Raw genomic sequence first — 23,943 nt, forward strand, 5'->3', positions numbered from 1 at the left:
GGGAAGCACTTCTTGCATTCTATCACTAGCCCGGGGAGGTATAATGCTGCCTCCAACTCTGGGGCCACTAGATTGAGATGCCAATCCTGTTCCTCAAGCATTCCCCTCTTGGCACAACATTCTTTGGGTCTACAAGGAATTGCACAAGCAGCCAGCACAGCCCCAGAAGTGGCCAGCACTAGTCATGCATGGGAAATGTACTGGAGGATTCATTGAAATAACTCCTATTCATCAAAATTCTGCCATAAAATGAATCCCCTCCTGGCTAGTTTAAAAAGTTCATCCCTCCCAACCAAAAAAGACACAGTAGAAACTTTTCACTGTGATTCAGCATTCAGATTTTGTCCCAGAAATCAGCTGCAGGCTATCCTATTTAAAGTGTCAGCCTCCTGAATCTCAATCATCAATTAAAATAAACTGATAGACATCATGCAAGAATAACTTGAAACACAGAAAATGACTTGCTCTGGTTGATGCCAGGTGTAAACACCAGTAGTATATGAAGAGAAAACAGTTAATTTTAAGCTTTATGAAATTATGATAAAATAAAATCAACGCACAATTTTAGGTGTTGTGCCACTTGGCCATAAAACCAGGTGCACAGCATTAAAGAGCACTTATATTCTGACCAGAACACAGCCCCAAACACAAGTTTTTTTCTAAATGAGCTGTGTGGGACAACAACATAAATGCTTTTACCAAGACATTAGGCAAATGTGAACAAGTGTGTAGATCACATCTTGGGCCTTGCGCTAGAATGTCCCGTGATGGCATCTGTCTCTGGCAGCCCGCAGAGTTAGATTCGTATCTCCACTCCACTGGCAGATTTTCTGGCTTGTTCCTGTGGGCAACAAGCAGCCATAATTTAGGTTCTTTGGTGGAGTCAATGAAGCCTGTTGTTCACCAGCAAGCAACAACATAAAGGAAATGAGATGTCAGTCTATCAACTCTAGTTTAATTGGGAAGTGGGGGTATGGAGTAAGGTGAGTAATCTCTCAAGGTGGGAAAATACTCTGTCAGAAATGTCATTAAGTATTGCATTGAATCTATGCACTGAATAGATTACAACTATGTATTACAAATACATTGGATTATAGTTACCTTTGTATGGTAGGACCAAAGGACTTGCCATACTAGTACGTACTCTATTCCACTATCCTGACTGTGACAAAGACCAGAATCAGATTTTTTTTTATACAAAGTGAACACACTCAGCTTCAGTGTAGCTGGCCAGATGTGTAATATGGTACTATTATGAGGGGAGAATCCTTTCTGAACCTAGACTGAGGATTGGTAGCTCCTCCGATTTCTATCCTAGCTACCGTGCCTTCAGTTACTATACTTATTAGATATGTCTGAATCTGTCTTTCACTCTTCTGAAGTTATTACTGAAGTAAACCAGTGTCGGAATAGTTGGGGAAGGATGATTAAGGATAACTGGAAAATGGCTAATGTAATGCCATTTTTAAAAGTTCCTCATAAAAGGTTCTTAAGCAAAGCTAGCATTCATGGGATTAGAGGGAAGGTCTTTCATGGATCAGAAATTGGTTAAAAGATAGGAAACAAAGGGTAGGAATAAATGGGCAGTTTTCAGAGGAATATATCGGGCACCTTGAGGATCTGTAGTGGGACCAGTGCTGTTCAACATATTCCTAAAGGATCTGGGGGTAAAGAGTGAGATGATAAAGTTTGCAGATGATACAAAATTACTCGGTATAGTTAAGTCAAAAGCGGACTGTGAGGTGTCTCACTATACTGGGTGACTGGGTAACAAAATGATGGATGAAATTCAGTGTTAAATGCAAAGTAATGCACACTGGAAAACAAATCCCAGCTATTCTTAAATATGATGGGGTCTAAATTAGCTGTTACCACCCAAGAAAGAGATCTTGGAGTCATTGTGGGTAGTTCGCTGAAAACGTCCCCTCAATGTGCAATGGCAGTAAAAATAGCTAACAATGTTAGGAACCATTAGGAAAGGGATACATAATAAGACAGAATATCATAATTCCACTATATAAATCCATGGTATGCCCAGACCTTGAATACTGCATGCAGATCTGGCTGCCCCATTTCAGAAATAAAACAAACCAAACCAAAATAAAATAAAAATGGGAAAAAGTACAGAGAAGGGCAACAAAGATTAGGTGTATGGAACAACTTTCATATGAGGAGAGCGAAAAAAGACTGGGACTGTTCATCTTGGAAAAGAGACAACTAAGGGGGGATATGATAGAGATCTATAAAATCATGAATGGTATGGAGAAAATGAATAAGGAAGTGTTATTTAATCCTTCACATAACACAGGGACAAGAGGTCACCTGATGAAATTAATGAGCAGCATGTTTCAAACAAACATAAGGAAGTACTACTTCACACAAAGCACAATCTGTGGAACTCATTGCCAGAGGAATGTTGTGAAGGCCAAAACTATAACTGGGTTAAAAAAAGAACTAGATAAGTTCATGGAGGATAAGTCCATCAATGGCTGTTAGCCAAGATGGTCATGGATGTCATTCCATGCTTTGGGTGTCCCTAAGCCTCTTGACTATCAGATACTGGGACTAGACAACAGAGGATGGATAACTTGATAATTGCCCTGTTCTGTTCGTTACCTCAGAAGCATCTGGCATTGGTCAAGGTTGGAAGACAGAATACCAGGCTACATGGATCATTGGTCTGACTCAGTATGGCTGCTCTAATGTTCTTAAAGGATTTGGTTCACATTTCTTGGTGTGTGTTTGATCAGTTCTCAAGCTTGGTCCTTACACAAGGAATCAGCTATAGGCACCAATATCCTTGACAGCTATTGCCCAGCTTCCAAAAACTTTTCTGGGAAAGATTTATTGAAAATATGGTAGTTTACCTCTAGCATTATCTGGTATACTCATGTACCTTGCACCCCATTCACTCATTCAGAGTGGCATGAAACCCCCAAATGTCCTCAGTGATGTAGGTAATTGATAAAATATTTTCAATAACATTGTTCATGAAATGCTGTTGACACAACTTTAGAATCTGGTAGGTGAGGGCAATATTTTCCTCAAATGGTTCTGCTCAGTCCTTGCAGAGTAGTCCCAGAGGATGGTAATGTGCAACTGCTGTTCCCTTCTAACAGCTCTCAGCAGGGCTCAATCCAGTTGTTCAATAGCTATGTGAAGCCATCTTGAGGCAACATAGAATACAGAGAGGTCAATATGGTGATAACACTTAGCTCTATGCCTCTTTATCATTGCACCCAGATGTAGGCATCACCATGGCCTCCAAATATCTAGCAGAGATTGGATGAAAACAAGTTGGTTTAAGATGAATAAAATGGATGTGACACTGATTTGCTTGGAAGCATTTTATTACTGCACCTAGATACCCAGATTGAATAAGTGGCCAAACATATATTTAAAAAAAAACTGTGGCTGATTAGAAGATGTATAGGAAACTCATGGTCATCCACTCTTTTAAGTTAAGTCTAAGAAAGATTACTAGTATAGAATTCAGCTGCTCACCATGTGCATCAGGGTACACGGGAGAAAGTATTTTATTTGTGTTCCACAATTAGCACTAGCTGCCAATCTATTTCTGGATATCATGTACAAATCCCTAATTGGCCAAAGTCCAGGTTATCTACAGACTGCATGACCAACCATGCCAGCTACTTTTCTTAGGTGTGCTCAAGCTATCTCTGCCAATGGCAACTTCACTGCAACCAAAGGCAGAGCTACCTCATTGGTTAGCCCTCATCTCTGGAATCACCTGCATTCAGATGCATGTTTAAGCTTGAACCTAGGAACTTTAGAATCTGTAACAAGACCTACTCCTTTGTCTCAGCTTACTGCTAAACTTGGGCTCTAGAATCCATGGTGTTTAGCATTATGGTCATTTGTCTTCCTTTTCTCTCCTTGAAAGTCACAGGGCTCTTTGTCTAGGGGTGAGCTGGGACAGTAAATATTTGGTCAATGTCAGTTGCTCTTGTATCAACCATGTAAAGTTATCTCAGATAAGACCACAATGGGTGTGTCAGTGACAGCAGCAATAATAACTTCTGCAATTGGAGCTGACATTTTGAGAGATCAGCTGTTCTCATGAGACTTTTGTTTGCATGAAGATCAGAAGACACGTTCACGTTTTGGAGCTGACCCCAACTTGGAGTGGAAGCTGTGAGAATCTGAATTCAAACTGCCTAACTCCCCTCTAGCCCTTGTAATTCAAAGGGGTTTGCATTCATGGAACCAATACTGACAAAAAAAATCTATTACTAACATGTTGTTACATAATCCTTTGTGGTGGTCAATCTGTTACATATATTTTCCAAAATAATTGTTGTAGTTAGAATTTGCAATCTGTTTTACAATACATTTCAGAGAATTAGTGAGGACAGAATAAACGTGTTTACCCTCATAATGCCTTTAGGTTCCATGTTATCCCTGTCAGTGAAAAGTAGTTTTAGAAATATTCTTACATACAGTATATCATTGTTAAATACTTGGATTTTAACTGATGCCTGAAATTAATAAGACTATTATTGTAGAGATGGATGGAATTGGGTTTCATATGGGTCCTGAGTTGAGTAGGATATATCAGGCCCCCTTTGGGGATGTTAGTCAGAAGAAAAAGAAATATATTTTATAATTTTCTGGAAGTTTGAGACCTCAGCTTGCTATGTATGTTTGCCTTCAACTTCCACAGAAGTTAATGAGAGTTGAGGATGATCAGTACTTTGTAGGAATTGCTCAGCAGTTTACAGTAATGGGTTCTTTATTAATGTTTACTTTGAATTACTGCACTATAAATTAAGGCCACCATCTTACAAACACTTAATCACGACAATAACTTTAGGCACATGAATAGCCTCATAGGATTCAGTACGGCTAGTCACATGCACGTTTGTTTGCCGAATTAGGCCTTTAGTTCCAATGAGTGACATTCTGGACCAGTTGAAAGCAATGGGAGTTTGGCCCCAAGGATTAGAGATACAGTTGAACCCTGTTATGTCGCCGGCCTAGGGGTTTGCCAAAAAGCGTCGAGATAACCGATGATCGAGATAAACAAACCCCCCCCACACCCCTGAACTCCCCTGCCCTCTCTCCAACACCCCCTCCCTGCCCCCTTACCGCGCTGCCTGCACGTGGCTGGATCCGGCGAAGCGGGACGGGGAAGCGGGGCCGGGCGGCCATGGACGGGGACCCGGAGCCGGGCAGCCAAAGCGGGACCCGGTAAGCGGGCCGGGCGGCAGGCGAAGCGGGGACCGGGTAAGCGGGGCCGGGCGGACGGGCGGCAGGTGAAGCGGGGACCGGGTAAGCGGGGCCGGGCGAGCGGGCGCCAGGCGAAGCGGGGACCGGGTAAGCGGGGCCGGGCGGGCGGGCGGCAGGCGAAGCGGGGACCGGGTAAGCGGGGCCGGGCGGGCGGGGGGCGAAGCGGGGACCGGGGATGCGGGGCCGGGCGGGCGGGGACCGGGGAAGTGGGGCCGGGCGGGCGGGGACGGGGGAAGCGGGGCCGGGCGGACAGGCGGGCGGCGAAGCAGGGACCGGCGAAGCGGGGCCGGGCGGGCGGGGACACGGGGAACCGCGGGGCTGGGGACGCGGGGCTGGGGAGCCGGGGAGCGGGCGGCCAGGGACGCGGGGAGCCGGGCGTCTGGGGAACCGCGCAGCTGGGGAGCGGGCGGCTGGGGACACGGTGGGTCGGGGACGCGGGGAACCGCGGGGCTGGGGACGCGGGGCTGGGGAGCCGGGGAGCGGGCGGCCGGGGACGCGGGGAGCCGGGCGTCTGGGGAACCGCGCGGCTGGGGAGCCGGGGAGCGGGCGGCTGGGGACACAGTGGGTCGGGGACGCGCGGAGCTGGGCGGCAGGGGACGCGGGGCGGGAGCCGGGCGGCCAGGGACGCGGGGCCAGGGCAGGAGTCGCGCGGCCGGGGAGGGATGCGGCAGGAGCCGGGCAGGGCCGCCGCCGGAGTTAGTAGTTTGCCGGTAAGTGGCAAATTCGGCGCTCTTCTGTGCTCGAGATATTAGGGTTCGGCGAGATTAAAGAATCGACATAACCGATGAGAAACTGATAAGACAAAGAGGGAGTTTGGCGGTTCCACTTCTAAAACGTCGACTTAATAAGATTGGCAAGTTAACCGAGGTCGAGATAAATGGGTTCGACTGTATTGAGTTTAGCCCTAGTGACTTCACCCAATATATTTCATATGCAGCTACAACTGAACAGGGATTTGGAGGAAATGCAACAATTCTGGGTAATCTATACCTAAAATGGCATTTTGTGTGTTTGAATTCAAACACCCAATTATTTTGAACAAGGCTGTTCTTTAAGAAAGCCTGAAAGGTTCCCCCTCCCTCCCCAAGCACTTGTGAAGGAATAGACCTGAGGGAAGATGACGAGGGGAAAAATCTAGACAGTCAGAGCCCAAAGCAATTGGCTAAACTTACTTTCCTTTTTAGCAGTTATTTTCTTTTAAAGCTTTCAAGTTTTAATCACTATCTTATGGGATTTGGTAAGAAATTGTTACAAAAAATAATTGCATACAATAATCACAAATGAACTGTACTGAATTAGTAAAAAGACTCTGCTACTGACTTCTTTTAAGAAAGACTTAAGGGAGTAGCAATTATCTGACGATATTATAATTATTATTTATTATTTGCACTGAGAAATAGAAATGCTGCAGTTAAGAAATATTTTTTAAAATAATCCTGGGACACAGCCCTAGCTCATTGGTGAGGTAAAAGTGCTATTAAAAACTCGAAGATAAGCAATGAGACACTTCAAGATTCAGGGCCCAATCCAAAGTTCATTTAAATCAATTGTATAGCTTTCTGTGTTCTTTAATCAACTTTACTAAGCACTAATATGAGATCTCTTTCATGGCCTTGTCTACATTGGGGATTTGCCCTGAGATGAGCAGCCATTGGCCTTAGCAAGCAAAGCTGTGATTTTTTGTTTTGTTTTGTTTCTGTGTTTTAACAGTGGAGTTTATTTCTGCTTGAAACTAAGGTAAACTCAACTGGTGAAAATCAGGGTTTGCCTTTTATACTCTACTGGTATGCACTGGTCTTTAGCTTTCATTGCCATGGTTAAAGGGTTATGCTTTCATTACCCCAGCCCAGAGCAAGGTTGATTTCAAAATAATAAATAGCTGTGGTAGCTCTGTTTGGTGAGATTTAGTGTTAGCATTAGTGTTCCATGGTATATTTTGGAGCAATGCAATAAAATATACACTCTCTTTTTTTTTTTTTTTTGCCTTTTTTGCTCTGCCAAAGTAACTGAGAGAGGATTGGGAAGCTGCATTTGTGCAGCAAGTCAAAGGGACGTTTGTGATGCAGCAGTGATCCATACAACAGGGTGAGTAATTGTTCATAGCAGCTAAGTAGCTTTGGAATTCATGGTTTGTAAAGTTGCTGGTAATTTTAAAACTGTTTACTTCTAGAAAAGATCTGATCTGTGTATGCTTTGAAAAGATCTGATCTGTGTATGAGATTGTGCTCTGGTTTTATCCAGGCTGATGCTTAAAGTGAATATGACACAACACTTTGATAAGCAGAAACAAAGTTCTTGCATAGATAAAACAAATCCAGTAAAAAATTTAAGATTTTTATCTGTGGAATAAAGTAAACTGCCTAGACTCCTTGAACAAATAACATGATTAAATAAGTGTAAATGAGTGGTTTTGATTTAACTATTCAAAGCCAGGGATGGGGGACCCCAACTCATAGAGTGTCATATTGACTAACAACAGGGTTAGAGAGGCATGCATTTACAGTCAGCCAGCTGACTATATCTTGAGGCTGTCTTTGTGCATGTGCTCATATCTGAGCCTGTGCACTAACTCTCTCTGACTGCTTTGTGGTGGAGCAAAAGAGTAATTGACATTCTAGTTAACACAGGCTGAAAAATGACCTTGATTTTTCACTCTGTCCCTGGCTCAGCAGGGTCTGAGGTCAGCCTAAGTCACCTGATCCAAAATCTGCCAATACAGAATTCTTTTTAAAAGCGATACATAACAAGAAAAACATCATTACACCTTTAACAACATTGTGTTGTGTACTGGTACAAATTGCTCATACTTCAGCATTGGTAGTGCTAGGTATATTGAATTTAAAAATTATATATACATTCCATCTGTGTGTGTGTGTAAGAATATTAAATTATTATGCCATCAGCTTCCAAACACATTTATTTTTCTTTTTTAACACAAGTTAACAAGATGGGATGTTTTACTAAAATATGCTTGAGGAATTATTTTGGGGAAGTTCTATGGCTTGTGTTATGCAGAAGGTCAGACTAGATTATTGCAATGGTCCCATCTGACCTTAGAATCTGTAAAATATCAAGTGTTTTCAGATGTACATCATGAACAATCCTCCTGTTTACTCCATGGCAAACTGGACCTAAATTCCATAGCAAGTTGCTTAGTTTCTATGGTGCTGTGGAGTGGCAGACTGCAAATTCACTTAAACTTTAAAAAGGAAGCTTTTGATGAAGTGAATATAGAAATGAATGATACCACCACAAGAGCACCCCCTATCATATTTATAGTGAGATAAAACTGAATTTATTTTACTCTCCCCATGTTTTGGTGTGTTGCCGACATGTAATTGTATCATAAAACTTTGTGTGGGTGGGGGTCAAGAAGACTTTATCAGCTGGGTAGGGACAAATGAGGTTTCTGGCACTTGGAAAAGCAGAGATGGAAATTGGGAGAGGGGGATAAGTACATTAGTTGTATGTTCTGCTAAAATGATCAGCTCTGAAATAGTTAACACTATTGATATTTACACTGTTACATTGGAGCCTGCCTCACTTTCTGAATTATATCAGTTTACATTTGTTCAATTTATTATAGGTTTCCTTCCCAGCCAAGGAAGGCTATAAACAGAATTATTTTTAAATTCAGGATGAGATTCTGGAGGCCAATTCTGCAGGAAGGGATGAAAGCCCTGGAAAAATCTGCAGCTGTGGAATTATGCAATAAATAGCACAAAAGACAGGTTTACATTGTGACCTTATATCACTGGATTCTCCTCTCCTTGTTGCAGTTTGAGTTCAGGGTTCAAATATACATCATCATCTCCCCACGCCCCAGGCACATTTAGGAATTGCATTGCATATGGTGCCACTTAGCCTAGTATTGGTTATGAAAATCTGATTCCATCCTGGGACCGGTGGAGTTGCTCAATCATAATTATAAAAGAGAAGCCTTGTATGCAAGTAAGATCTAGAAGCAAAAGCAGTTGACTAAAAAAAAGTCCATCCCCCTTTTTCTAAAGAAGTCAGAACATTAAACTCTTGAACTTTGATAGTGTAGCAGGTTTGAAAAAGGTGTATCAATGGGATTGGTTTGAAAACAAAGAGAAATAACTAGAAGAAGAGGTTAAAAGGGCTAATGATTCTAAATATCAACAGTAACTGGAGAAAAAGGAAAGCTTCCTCATGTGGGCTGACAACACTGAATAAGCAGAGAAAAGGGTTGAATCCTGTCTCCAAATCTCAGACTTGTGTAGTGCCAGGAATCTAGGGAAAGCCCAGGGGTAAGAGATTTAGATGGAAAGGAACTGGCTGGAGAAGAGGGGTGGAAGCTGTGTGCACTTGATGCCTGGGATGGTGATTAGCATAATTAATCTATCCTTTGGACTGGCCCACAGAGGGAGCAATTCTTTGCACCTGCTAAATATAGTGATTGAGTGAAATGAAGTAGGGAATTGCTAATGAAGCTAAGGTACAGCCTTCCTGAATCAAGCAGATACTTTCTCCATTTCTCCTTAAGATATCTTCTGCTATGATGAGCTGAGTATATATTAAGGAGAGATGGGGAATGTGATCTGTCTGCTTACACCCTGACCCATGTCTTGCAGAGTCTGTAGAGAGGAATGGGAAGATTATGTATGAACTGGAGAGCTACTGTTTGCAGGATATTAGAGCTAATGGAGAGCTACTGGACCCAGCATATTAGAGAGAAGGTGGGTGAGATCAAATAAAAGCTATACTTCTCTCACTTTGTCTCTCTAGAGAGGTAAGCTTGGTCTACAATAGCAATGTATGTCATATAACACTGCTGAGTGATGCAGTTACACTGGCACATATCAAGCACTGTGTATGGAAGTTTATCTTCTGTACTGCCTGAGAACTTGTGCAATGGCCAGAGCCTTCAATTCTAGCAAAACCTCCAAATATGGTAATGGAACTTTTGGAATACCCTATACTGAAAAATTGTCTTAAAATAAAAATGAGCAATGCAGTACTGCGTATTGCAAAGTGTAATGTGACACTGAGTCAGTTTAGGCAACAAAATTTGATCTGTCTGGTTTTGTTTTTTGTAACCCTTAATGATTTTAATGAGTATTGAGTTAACTTGGGCTCCAATCCTGAAACACTTATGCATATGAGAACTTTTCATCAGTAGATGTATATATGGGCTAGATAGAATGTGTAACTTTACATGTGTGTATAATCCCAATGAAATCTATGGGACTATTTCATGTCCATAACATTTCTTATGAGTAAATGTTTGCAGAGTGCAACTGAGGGGTTTTGTTTTTCTTTTTGATCTAATGTTGATATAGAAGAGGTATTTACTATTTAGTGTTTGTGGGCCGTGTGGAAAAAGTGGCTATTAAGGAAGAATTTGAATGAGGAGGAAGCAGTGGCCTGGCAAATGAGATTGAAAGGCAGATAGAGTAGCATGAAAGGCAAACAAGGAAATGAGTGGGAAAAGGACATGAGTGACTAGTACTGTTGGTTGAACAATGTCAGGGCATGAAGTAAAACAAGATCCAAACTGTAGGTGGGGGCTAAGTGATATAAAAAAGGAAATGCATAAATTTTAAAATGACTTAAAAATTCACTTAATTTCTATTGCAGTAAAGTTGGGGGAAATGAAATAACAATAAGCAGATGATGCCTTTGTCACTGGGCAATTTTGGTCTCAGAGGAACACTGTGGAACTGCTGTGGCTCAGTTTCTCAAATCTATTAGCAACGTGTTCAGTCAAATACTTAACTGTGAACCTTAAAGTGGATCCATGTGTTATACATTTAATCTATCCTTAAGAATGTGAGGATGCATACAGACAGAGCCTTGCACTTAAGATTTTCTTTGTACCTTAGCATCAAAGCTATCAGTCAGTCCCTGATGGTACTCTGTGATTGGACAATGTCCAGCACTACTGTAACAAACATAGTTTAATAACAGTAATCTAACCTTTTTAAAAGATTCACAAAGAAAATAAATCATACACGTGAAATGGCATGTGCCGCCAAGTTCTCCTGTAGCAGAGATCTTTTAGAGATGGTTGCTTCTTTAAATTCTTGGAACACAGCAAGGATTGGCTTTTTTCAGAAGTTCTGAGCACCCACAAGTTTAAACAATATCAGAAAGAGTTACAGGTACTCAGCATTTCTGAGTATCCAGCCCCAAGTAGGGATAGCAGTGGTCAAGGCTAGTGAGGCTCCTTTCCCTTTCAAAGAGTAGTTTAAATATACAATTTTGAGGCAATAAGAACTGTTTCTCTATTGATGCCAGTAATACCAGCTCAAATGTAGTCTCTCTTTGGCTAGCAACCCAGCTGTGCTGCCTGTCTTATAATTACAATACCAAAGAGATCTCTCTGACTTACTGAATTGTAGGACAGACCTTTTACCCTATGAGGGTAATTTCATAATTAAAATCATTATCAACTGTTGTGGGAACACATTTATGTTCTAGAATGAGATGTTTGTTTACTGTTCACAGCATATAGGGTTCATAGAAGTTACAATAACATGGTGCTGCTTTCATTTTATTTTTAAAGAATACTATTTCTTGAACAGGTGAAAGATCACCAAGACTGAAAGGAGTTCTTAAAACCTTGTATAAATAGTTGTCTAAAAGTATAATAATTTCTTTGTCTGTGATATGAAAGAGCCAAAAACCAACAAGCATGTTAACTTTATATTTAAAAAGTCAGACTACAGCATGTAGCATACAAATAGTGTTGATGTACACCCTCGGTATTGCAGCACAGGAGCCAGCAAACAGAGCTGTAAACAGGGGAGTTTGAGTGGGAGTTTACAGGGGGAGTTTGGGGGAAGACTGAGAGAGGCAGGCAGAGGAACACACAGGCTACTGAAGGGGAAGGGAGTGTGCAGTGTTCTAGCAGTGTCTTGATGCTTGTTGAGGTTTGTTTTGCTGTGGGTGGTGGTGTTTTGGGTTGGTTTGTGTTTCCCAGATTTACAGGATTTATGTGGGAAGCCTATGACAGATACAGAGGCAGCAGTTGTAGTGACCCAAGCAGTGGAAGACACAATGAAGATTACTGGATGTGGAAGCTGCAGCATGTACATGATCCTGGAGGGCGTACCTGAAAAGAGTTTTGTCTGAGTGAAGTGCTGTCTGATAGAGCTGATGGAAGAAAAGATCTGAGGACTGGAGATGCAGGTGGAAACTCTGGTCGAGTTTAGAAGGGGGTTCGAGCGGATGATGGAGCAAAGACCTGATGAGGCCGAAGGGAAAAGCTCAGACTTGCAGATTGCAGCAGGACCAAAGAACTCTGAGGGGAGACTGCTGGGTGAGGAAAGTGGACGGTGAAAGCATGTGACTAAGCGAACCAGGCAGAGGAAAAGACGGGCTAATGAAGGAGCAATAGAGCTCAGGAACAGGTTTGCAGAATTGGAAAATGAAGAAGGGGCACAGCAGGTGGTTGCTGAAGGTGAGAGGGCAAGGAAGAAGCGAAGAGCAGCTAGGCCTATAAGGAGAGGGGAAGAGTCAATGGAGATGACACCAAACATGAGTCCCAGGAGGATACGGGATGGGTTGCAGAGGATTGCAAGGGTGAATAGGAATCGAGAGGACTTGCAGCCAGAGGGAACAGGGGATAGACCGGAGAATTGCACCGTCACCAGGAAAAGGCAGGTCTACGTGACTGGGGACTCCTTACTGTGAAGAATAGACCGGCCTGTAACCAGAGCTGATCCAGAGAACAGAAGGGTGTGCAGTCTGCCGGCTGCTAAGATACGGGATGTGGACCTGAGGCTGAAGAGGATCCTAATGGGAGCGGGAAAGAATCTGCTGATTGTCCTTCATGTGGGAATGAATGATACGGCTAGATTCTCGCTGGAACGTATCATGGGAGACTATGCCAGGCTGGGGAAGTCACTAAAGGAAATCAAGGCTCAGGTGATCTTCAGTGGGATTCTGCCTGTTCCTAGAGAAGGGCAACAAAGGTGTGACAAGATTATGGTGATCAACAGATGGCTCAGGTAGTGGTGCTATAAGGAGGGCTTTGTGATGTGTGGCCACTGGGAGGCATTCATGGTCAGAGGACTGTTCTCTCGGGATGGACTTCACCTGAGTAAAGAGGGACATAAACTTCTAGGATGGAGGCTGGCACAACTGATTAAGAGAGCTTTAAACTAGGAATTGGGGGGAGATGGTTGGGAGATGTCCAGATAATCTCCACGCCAGATTTTAACATTGAGAGGGAAGAAAACGAAGCAAGAAAGGATACTGTTGTGGGTAGGAGAATGGACATACGGATGAAGGGTACTGTAGATACAATTCTAATAGGTGATACTGGGCCTAATCGGGTAAAGAATGTGAGTGAAGCCAAACAGCAAGAATTAAGATGTTTGTACACCAATGCGAGGAGCCTAGGTAACAAAATGGAGGAACTAGAGTTACTGGTGCAGGAAGTGAAACTCGATATTATAGGGATAACAGAAACATGGTAGAATAGTAGTCATGACTGGAGTTCAGGTGTTGAAGGGTATGTGCTGTTTAGGAAAGACAGAAATAAAGCCAAAGGTGGTGGCGTAGCATTGTATATCAATGATGAGGTAGACTGTAAAGAAATAAGAAGGGATGGAATGGATAAGACAGAGTCTGTCTGGGCAAAAATCACATTGGGGAAGAAAGCTACTAGAGCCTCCCCTGAGATACTGCTTGGGGTGTGCTACAGACCTCCAGGATCTGATTTGGATATGGATAGAGGCCTTTTTAATGTTTTTAATGAAGTAAATACTAATGGGAATTGTGTGATCATGGGAGACTTTAACTTCCCAGATATAGACTGGAGGACAAGTGCTAGTAATAATAATAGGGCTCAGATTTTCCTAGATGCAATAGCTGATGGATTCCTTCACCAAGTAGTTGCTGAACCAACAAGAGGGGATGCCATTTTAGACTTGGTTTTGGTGAGTAGTGAGGACCTCATAGAAGAAAGGGTTGTAGGGGGACAACCTTGCATCTGAAGAAGTGGGTATTCACCCACGAAAGTTCATGCTGCAAAACGTCTGTTAGTCTATAAGGTGCCACAGGACTCTTTGCTGCTTCTACAGAACCAGACTAACACGGCTACACCTCTGATACTTGCAACCTTGGTTTGAGTGATCATGAGCTAATTCAGTTTAAACTAAATGGAAGGATAAACAAAAATAGATCTGTGACTAGGGTTTTTTATTTCAAAAGGGTTAACTTTAAAGAATTAAGGAAATTAGTTAGGGAAGTGGATTGGACTGAAGAACTTGGGGATCTAAAGGTGGAGGAAGCCTGGAATTACTTCAAGTCAAAGTTGCAGAAACTATCAGAAGCCTGCATCCCAAGAAAGGAGGAAAAATTCATAGGTAGGAGTTGTAGACCAAGCTGGATGAGCAAGCATCTCAGAGAGGTGATTAAGAAAAAGCAGAAAGCCTACAAGGAATAGAAGATGGGAGTGCTCAGCGAGTAAAGCTACCTTATTGAGGTCAGAACATGTAGGGATAAAGTTAGAAAGGCCAAAAGCCATGTAGAGTTGGACCTTGCAAAAGGAATTAAAACCAATAGTAAAAGGTTCTATAACCATATAAATAAGAAGAAAACAAAGAAAGAAGAAGTGGGACCGCTAAACACTGAGGATGGAATGGAGGTTAAGGATAATCTAGGCATGGCCCAATATCTAAACAAATAGTTTTCCTCAGTCTAATGAGGGTAATGAGGAGCTTAGGGATAATGGTAGGATGACAAATAGGAATGAGGATATGGAGATAGATATTACCACATCTGAGGTAGAAGCCAAACTCTAACAGCTTAATGGGACGAAATCAGGGGGCCCAGATAATCTTCATCCAAGAATATTAAAGGAACTGGCACATGAAATCGCAAGCCATTAGCAAGATTTTTTAATGAATCTGTAAACTCAGGGGTTGTACTGTATGACTGGAGAATTGCTAACATAGTTCCTATCTTTAAGAAAGGAGGAAAAAGTGATCTAGGCAACTACAGGCCTGTCAGTTTGATATTTGTAGTATGCAAGGTCTTGGAAAAAATTTTGAAGGAAAAAGTAGTCAAGGACATTGAGGTCAATGGTAATTGGGACAAAATACAACATGGTTTTACAAAAGGTAGATCATGCCAAACCAACCTGCTCTCCTTCTTTGCGAAAGTAACAGATCTTTTAGACAAAGGAAATGCAGTGGATCTAATTTACCTTGATTTCAGTAAGGCATTTCATACGGTTCCACATGGGGAATTATTAGCTAAATTGGAAAAGATGGGGATCGATATAAAAACTGAAAGGTGGATAAGGAACTGATAAAAGGGGAGACTACAACAGGTCATACTGAAAGGTGAATCGTCAGGCTGGAGGGAGGTTACTAGTGGAGTTCCTCAGGGATAAGTTTTGGGACCAATCTTATTTAATCTTTTTATTACTGACCTTGGCACAAAAAGTGGGAATGTGCTAATAAAGTTTGCAGATGACACAAAGCTGGGAGGTATTGCTAATATAGAGAAGGACCAGGATATCATACAGGAAGATCTGGTTGACCTTGTAAACTGGAGTAATAGTAATAGGATGAAATTCAATAGTCAAAAGTGCAAGGTCATGCATTTAGGGATTAATAACAAGAACTATTGTTATAAGCTGGGGAGGCATCTGTTGGAAGTAACAGAGGAGGAGAAGGACCTCAGAATATTGGTTGATCACAGGATGACTATGAGCCGCCAATATGATATGGCTGTGAAAAAATCTAATGCGGTCTTGGGATGCATCAGGCGAGGTATTTTCAGTAGAGATAAGGAGGTGTTAGTACCATTATACAAGGCACTCGTGAGACCCCATCTGGAATACTGTGTGCAGTTCTGGTTGCCCATGTTTAAGAAGGATGAATTCAAACTGGGACAGGTTCAGAGAAGGGCTACTAGGATGATCTGAGGAATGGAAAACCTGTCATATGAAAGGACTCAAAGAGCTTGGTTTGTTTAGCCTAACCAAAAGAAGGCTGAAGGGAGATATGATTGCTCTCTATAAATATATCAGCAGGATAAATACCAGGGAGGGAGAGGAATTATTTAAGCTCAGTACCAATGTGGACACAAGAACAAATGGATATAAATTGGCTATCAGAACAAAGGTTTCTAACCAGCAGAGGAGTTAAGTTCTGGAACAGCCTTCCAAGGGGAGTAGTGGGGGCAAAAGACATACCTGGCTTCAGGACTAAACTTGATAAGTTTATGGAGGGGATGGTATAATGGGATAGCCTAATTTTGGCAATTAATTCGTCTTTGACTACTAGTGGTAAATATGCCCAATGGCTTATGATAGGATTTTAGATGGGATGGGATCTGAGTTACTACAGAGAATTCTTTCCTGGGTGTCTGGCTGGTGAGTCTTGCCCACATGCTCAGGGTTTAGCTGATCAACATATTTGGGGTCGGGAAGGAATTTTCCTCCAGGGCAGATTGGCACAATCCCTGGGGGTTTTTCACCTTCCTCTGCAGCTTGGGGCACGGGTCACTTGCTGGAAGATTCTCTGCACCTTGAGTCTTTAAACCATGATTTGAGGACTTCAATGGCTCAGACACAGGTTTGATACAGAAGTGGGTAGGTGAGATTCTGTGGCCTGCATTGTGCAGGAGGTCAGATGATCATAATGGTCCCTTCTGACCTTAAAGTCTATGATTCTATCAAAATAATGTGTAGGGTTCTCTCATTACAGATTTATTTAGTATTCATTAGGGTATCATTGATCATAATGACTTCATTTGGTATTCAGAGATGTCATATGTTTCTCCATAGGTGTTCATGGACACTTAAAATAAATTGCTTCTTTCCTCTCAAACTCTTTGATGACATGTTAATGCAAAATGCATTTGTGCTAACACAGTTGCTCCCAACCCACCTGGCACCATGGAGGCAGATCTTCTATAGCATGTGAATTATTAAAATAAGCTTCTCACCCCTTGAAAAAAGTATAGAAATGGTATCTGAAAAAATGCAAAGTAAGGCATACAATACGTAAACTATGATTTTTCCATTCAAATTGAAAAGGCATAGCAGCCTCGGAAATCCGACAGAGACAATAGAAAATGCTTGCTTCCCAAAAATGTCTTCAACATAGATATATAAATATTTCTTAAAGGAAAGGTTACAGTAAAGACGACAGTCATGAGAAGAAGGAGAGTCTTTTGATTGGGGCTTAGGACTGGTAGTGAGAAAATCTGGATATTTATCTCTGACTCTGCCATAAACTAGTTTTGTTACGTTGGGAAAGTAACTTAATCTCTCTCGCCTGGATTGTACTCTCCATTTGAACCATCAGAAGGTACTCCACATGAGCATATGTGCATGTTGGGGCATCCAAGTTCTTTTACCCCCTCTACTGGAATTACATAGATCTTAGAGGGTTGAGCAAGGGTTCATTAGCTCTCAACAGTACAGTCCACTGCTTAGGCCAGAGACTTCTGGTGAATTTTCATTGGGAATTTGTGCTCCTTTAAGCAGTGTGAACTCCTGTCTCATTCCCTCCCCAGCTCCAAGGTGATTCTGAAAATAGAAGCATGGCTATAGCTGGAACTAACCTTCCAAGGTGGGAATGGTGATGAAAAGAAGGTATTTGTGCTGGATTCATGTATCCATTTTGACATTTCCTTGTTTTGGCTAGAAGAGGAGGCAAAGAGACCAAGATATTAGTATTTTCACTCTGCTGCATTCAAAAAGTTATTTACAATTGTATTAAGTTTAAAAAGTAAAGTACCAATATGCTTCAGACACTTGTTCCTAATAACTAATCCATCACACTCCCTTATGTCTCTAGGTTAAGGTTAAAGAAGGCACAGCCTCCTTATGATGGGGCAGGAATATGACACACACACACAATTCTAAAGCATCTCTCTTCTCTAGATTGCATCTCAAATTAATATTTGATTAAAGAAATACTAAATTATTAAATATTATTCAGAATGAACTGTTCAACAAGATCATAAGAGAACAAAGTTTCCCAAACTATCTAGACACAAGCCTGACATAAATCCCAAGACCCAAAACACTGAACTATAGGGAAATTTAGATCTATAACGATGCAACTTTGCTATCTGGTCCTATTTCAACAATTTTCAGACTTAAAAAATGGTTCAGGTGTTTGGGTGGAGAATCAGGACAGCTATTTTTATAGTCAAACCAGTTCACCCATTCCTAATAGATATAAGAAGTATAGCTTGTACAGCTGGAGTCAGTAGTTATATTGCTAGAAGAAAGTAAATTATGTCAGATATTTGCCTTTTGGCAAGCAAGAGCTTAATAAATTCATGTTCACATCTTCTCAAACTGCCATTGGATTATGAGGTAGAATCAAGTTCTTAAGACTTAGTAATATCATTGTTAGAGATGTTTAAATTAAATGTTCACAGGAAAGTTTTGTGCAGCCCAAAATCTCACCAGCTCTCCTTACGCCACCCGTCTTCCTGAACAAACACGTGGGCCAAAATTTTCAAAAATTGATACCTAAAGTTAGGCTCTTAAAACCATATTTAGATACATAAAGAAGTGGCTTAATTTTTCAATAGTGCTGAGCACCCAGTAGACACATGGAAGTCAATTTTATTCAGAATTAATTATTCTGAATCATTCTCCTTAAGAATTTAGTATTTCTTTAATCAAGCCCAGCAGCAGCAGTTCAGCAGCTGCTCAAGTATTAGTCTGGCACCTGCCTTGGCTTACTCCAGGTAACCTGGTCCTGACCCTCAGCTCTGGTGTCTAGGCTCTGATTACAGACTATCTACTACTGCTGTAACCACTAGGTCTGGCTTCTGCTTTAACTACTGGGCATGACTGATAGTGCCTAAATATAAGTTATGCCCAAGATTTTCAAAAGTGGCTGATGATTTGTAGGTTTCTACATTTTCAACTTGACACCTTAAAGGGGCCTGACTGTCACAAAGTACTGAAAAACCCACTCTTTGAAATCAGGGGTGAAATCCTAGCCCCATTAAAGTCAGTGGGAGTTTTCATTTGACTGCAATGATCCAGAATTTCACTCTAGGTATCTAAAGGGTCTCAAACGGTGCACTCTAAAACTGAAGTACTAAAACCAGGGCCATGATTTTCAAAAGCGATTGATGTTTTTTTAACATTGGTCATCATATTTATCTGTTTTAATGAGAGAAATTGGTTAGTCAGTTTCTCATTCTATACCATCTGTTTCCTTTTGGCGAATGGGGTTGATGATAACCTCAGATATCCTCCAAGCGTTTGTCTTGATTTCCAATAGACTTTAAGTAGCTTAACTATGAAAACGGAGTTCAGTTCAAGTCATGACTGTTCTAGAGACAGCATCTCATACAGTGGAGACACAAGGTTGCCATGATAAATACTGTAACAATATCTCGCTTCTGTGAAGTTTTTAGTGGAGTTACTACATAATGTAGTTTTTACATAGTAGACAATTCTCTTACATCTTTGAGAGATCTAGGCAGCTGTAAGATAGTCTGGGCTGCTAATGCTATCCACTGCCAACTCTGCCTGGGAAGTCAGGGGAATATGCATACTGGGGAGATAAAAGATCTCAGATGATCACAAATCATGGAAACAATATTGTGATTATTCCCTTTCCACTTGGTAAAATAATGGATTTTAAAGGTTAAGATTTAAACAATAAGAACCAATAATATCATCTGGCTTTTCATTGTTAACAAACCCTCTGTAGTGTGGTTGCTAGACAATTCCCACTACTTCGGTCTGCAATGATCAAACTACTTCTGGCATTTGGATAGCTCACCAATTTCAAAGATGGGAGATGACTATAGAGCTCACAAAGTCTAGTCCAAGGAACTGACAACAAAAGCTCCCTAACAGATCATTAATAGCTATGATGGGCTAAAGGAGATGATTGGGGTCAGACTATTTAAGTTCGTGTTTCTGTTAGGCTGCATAGAGAAATAAAGCTAAGTCCAAACAAAATTACTTGTAGGAAATAAAAAGGAGCTAAAATCACCTCCTTTTCTTAATTTCAAAGGGATGCTGACATTGTGTGACATTGTTCAAAATATTAATGGTACAAGAAAATGTATCATCATGCTGTTGCTCATGAAGGAAAACACTGCAAATGACGTGCATAAAGAAATAAGAAAATAAATAGCTCAAATTCAAAGGTATCCTGATCTATTTAAGGTTTGATTGGCTATGCTCTGTTTACAATATACAAGAAATGAGGACACATACCAGTAGAACAGAGTAAAATTAGTTTGCACTGAGCCACAGCAGGATATCAATATGTCATCCATATATCGATATATGTACAGAATGGCTCTCCCCTGCTAACTATATACCTACCCATAGTACCACAATTTGCTACAGAGTCTCCTTATGTGTTTGTCACATAGATAACAATGCCATAACAAAAATCTATGTATAAGCTACACCCAAACTTGCTTCTCTAACTTGTGGATAACAATGTTGCACTAACTATGAAGCTGAAGAAATAATGAAAGTCAACTGTCTACCAGTGTCAACCTTTGTGCTTAATTAATTAGCAATTTTGTGTTCTTGCTTATTAAATGCATTTTAAAATACGAAAGCTTCATATAATATTAAGTTATTAATGTTTAAAACCTTATTTTAAGCAAAATAAGGATATTTGTCTAATATAATAAAGCTGGGCAAATTTTGCCTCCCCCCCCCACATTTTCTATAAGCAGCTTACAATTTTTTCCCCATTATTTTTTCTTGGCTGAAATTATTTGCCAGAGTATTCTAGTGAATAATTCTTGGACTGAAGATTGTATTCAAGCAGGTAACTGTGAGTACAACTTCTTGGGTATCCCTAGGAAGCATCTCACCCACTTTCTTGCCCCTCTTATTTCCTCAGCATATTTTTGAGTAATGGAGTGAATAGTGAGTCTCAAGTCCTCTGAACACTGTTCAGTGAGTGATTCAAGTAGTATGGGGACCCTTAACCTTACCTGAGTCAATGAGTAGTCTCCACTTTCACTCACACTAGTTTAACAAATGTGTGTAATGTGCAAACATTTGCAGGAACTAGGTGTTAATCTAGGTACCAACAGGTATCTAAACCATTTCTTAAATGCACTCTGCATTCGCAATAATAATATATCACCTGGCTCTGAAGCTATTAGCTTCCAGGATAAGTGCAGTGTTTGACATAGCAAAGCATGTGGTGACATAACTGAGCACCTCACACTTTGAAGAGGAAATAAAAGCACAGCTGACTACCATTTGGCATTATTTGCAATAGCAATAATAGCTTCCAGTTAATACTGTCATACAAAAATAACAATATGGTGCACATTGGTGTGAGCAGCTACCAAAAGTACCAACAAAGACTGTTACATATAAACACTGGCAACGTAAAGATGATAGACTCTATTTACCACACCCATAATTCACCCAGTCACTTCTCTCCTCTGCTTCTACATTTATATCGATATATCACTCATACAAATCTCTTTATTTTCTTTGCTTTTAAGACTGTATGAGAATACTTTGCTCTAACGAAGTACAAGCTTAAGGTTAACCATGTGGTCAATTCCTTGGATACTGGGGCTTTTACTTAGAGACATTCTACAATGCACAGTTTATTTCTGAACAATACAAAGTGCTGCTTTAATAGTGAAATCAATTACTAGCTTTGTAGTGCTGAGACAGGGCCGCTTCCTCCTCCTACTCCTTGCTAGCACACCAGCAGCCCCTATGAAAGATGATCAAATTCATATCCTCCCAAACCTGCCTCTTTAACCTCCTAACAAACTATACCATTATACACACAAGGGGGAAGGAAAGCAGTGAGTTCAAAGCTGCTACAAGGTCAGGGATCAAATAAGCAGAAGAAGCTTGTTAGCAGCATTCTTTAAGGGAGGCGAATAACTACGAAATTATTTGTGCACCAGTGGATTAGTCTCACGCCTTGTATACATTTCTCTTTGTCAAAGGCTCTAAAAGCTAACTCAGTAATGTTGATGCTCTGGGGGGAAAAAGAACAACCTGCAGTGCCCCCAAAATTAAAAACACCTCTGGCAAATTGTGGTGTTTAGGTGCTGCTTGTAATTATTAGAACTGGGAGCACTGGCTGTTGGGAGTCTGAAAGGACAGGAAACAGGAAGGAGGGAGGAGGAGTTGAGGAGGCAGAGTGAGACTTACAGAGGGTGCAGCAGCAGCTTGGTAAAGAGGTTTCCACTTGAAAAATAAAGTCCTGTTGAAGCTTGTTAGTACCTTGCCTGGCTGATACAACGTTTTGGCGACAAGGATGGATCTTCTGCCTCTGAACCCACGTGCAACCTTTCTGCAAAGCCCAGGTGAGCCTCCAATTGCTTTTACTGCCTGGATCCATATGTTTGAGACTTATCTGCTTGCAATCAGTGCTACAGAGATTTCTGAAGTAAGAAAATGTGCTCTGCTAATCCACTGCCTTGGAGCAGAAGGGCAGCATATATTTTACACTTTTCCCCTTGCAGATGATAAATATGAGACTGCACTCACTGCATTAAAGAAATTTTTTGTGCCAAAAGTGAATGTAGTAGCTAATCGCTACAGATTTTGCCAGCATGAGCAGAAACCAAGGTAGACTATAATGCAATATATTGCTTCCCTGAGTAGTCTGATTGTAACTTGTGACTTTGGGAATATGGCAGATGAGATTATTAGAGACCAGCTCATTGAGAAAACAACCATGCTTCATGTAAGAGAACGCTTACTTCTAGAACCACAACTTACACTAGAAAAAGCAATAACCATTGCTATTCAGAGTGAGTCAGCTACAGCTGAAGCCAAAATAATGAGCAGGGATACAGGAGGCACAGTCCAGGCTGTGACTCCTTTGCAGAAAAGTTCACTATCACTGCAGACCAACAATTGCAGGAGGAAAACTAATGAAAAGCCACTGAATCAGCAAATTCAAAATACAGTAAAAGCTTTCACTGTGGATCCCCACAACACCTTGCAAGCTACACAGGATGTCCAGCAAAAGTAGCGCAGTGCAATCATTGCAAAAAGATTGGGCATTTTGCTAAAGTATGTCGCAGTAGCCAGTTCAATCAACAGGTGCGTGCTGAGTGTGGACAAAACCACTACTGCACATACATATCCCAGAACAGATAAAGTGCACTGTAAACGTTTCCGCCATACCCTCAGGCAAATCACACTCTATTCAGCTAACGTTGGACACTGGCTCAGCAGTATCCATACTACCTGATTCCATCTATTTGCATTACTTTAAAGATGTGCCTCTGACTGAACCCAAACTTCAGTTGGTGTGCTATTTGAAAAACCATATTCCAGTACATGGCTGCCTGCCAGCAATAGTTACTTTTAGTGATTTGCTGTGTAACTGCAGAGTTCTACATTGTCCACAAAGGCACTCCTATCCTTAGCAGAGATTTATTGGCTGCTTTAAATCTCAGGGTAGTTAATGGATGCATTGATCTTCCTCAGCAAAGCACTCTTGCGGTACACACACCAGTTTCAGCTGGGACCCAACACCAGGTTGAGGAGAAACTCAGCTGAGCTTATGGGTTTCTGCATAAAGTAAAAATGCAGAATAATGTGATGCCTGTACGACAGAAATTACGGTGCTTACCATTTTCAGTCAGGGAAACTGTTTCAGAGGAACTTAGAAAACTTGTTCAAAAGGACATTATTGAAGAGATTAACTCCCCAGAATGGGTTTCACCTATAGTAGTGACACAGAAGAAGGGTGGAGGCATTCACCT

At 41.3% G+C, this 23,943-nt stretch overlaps 1 long non-coding RNA gene across 1 annotated transcript; it reads right to left on the minus strand.

Moving 5' to 3' along the window:
- Positions 1-681: 681 nt before the first annotated feature.
- LOC123373025 lies at positions 682-21,372 on the minus strand. The gene is made up of 3 exons (XR_006580526.1): positions 21,181-21,372; positions 17,803-17,881; positions 682-841 (listed from the first exon to the last, which is right to left on the minus strand). It is a non-coding gene; the product is annotated as an uncharacterized LOC123373025 (long non-coding RNA).
- Between the last annotated feature and the right edge of the window lie 2,571 nt (positions 21,373-23,943).

The sequence above is a fragment of the Mauremys mutica genome, chromosome 6 (assembly GCF_020497125.1).
Source record: "Mauremys mutica isolate MM-2020 ecotype Southern chromosome 6, ASM2049712v1, whole genome shotgun sequence".
Lineage (NCBI taxonomy): Eukaryota > Metazoa > Chordata > Testudines > Geoemydidae > Mauremys > Mauremys mutica.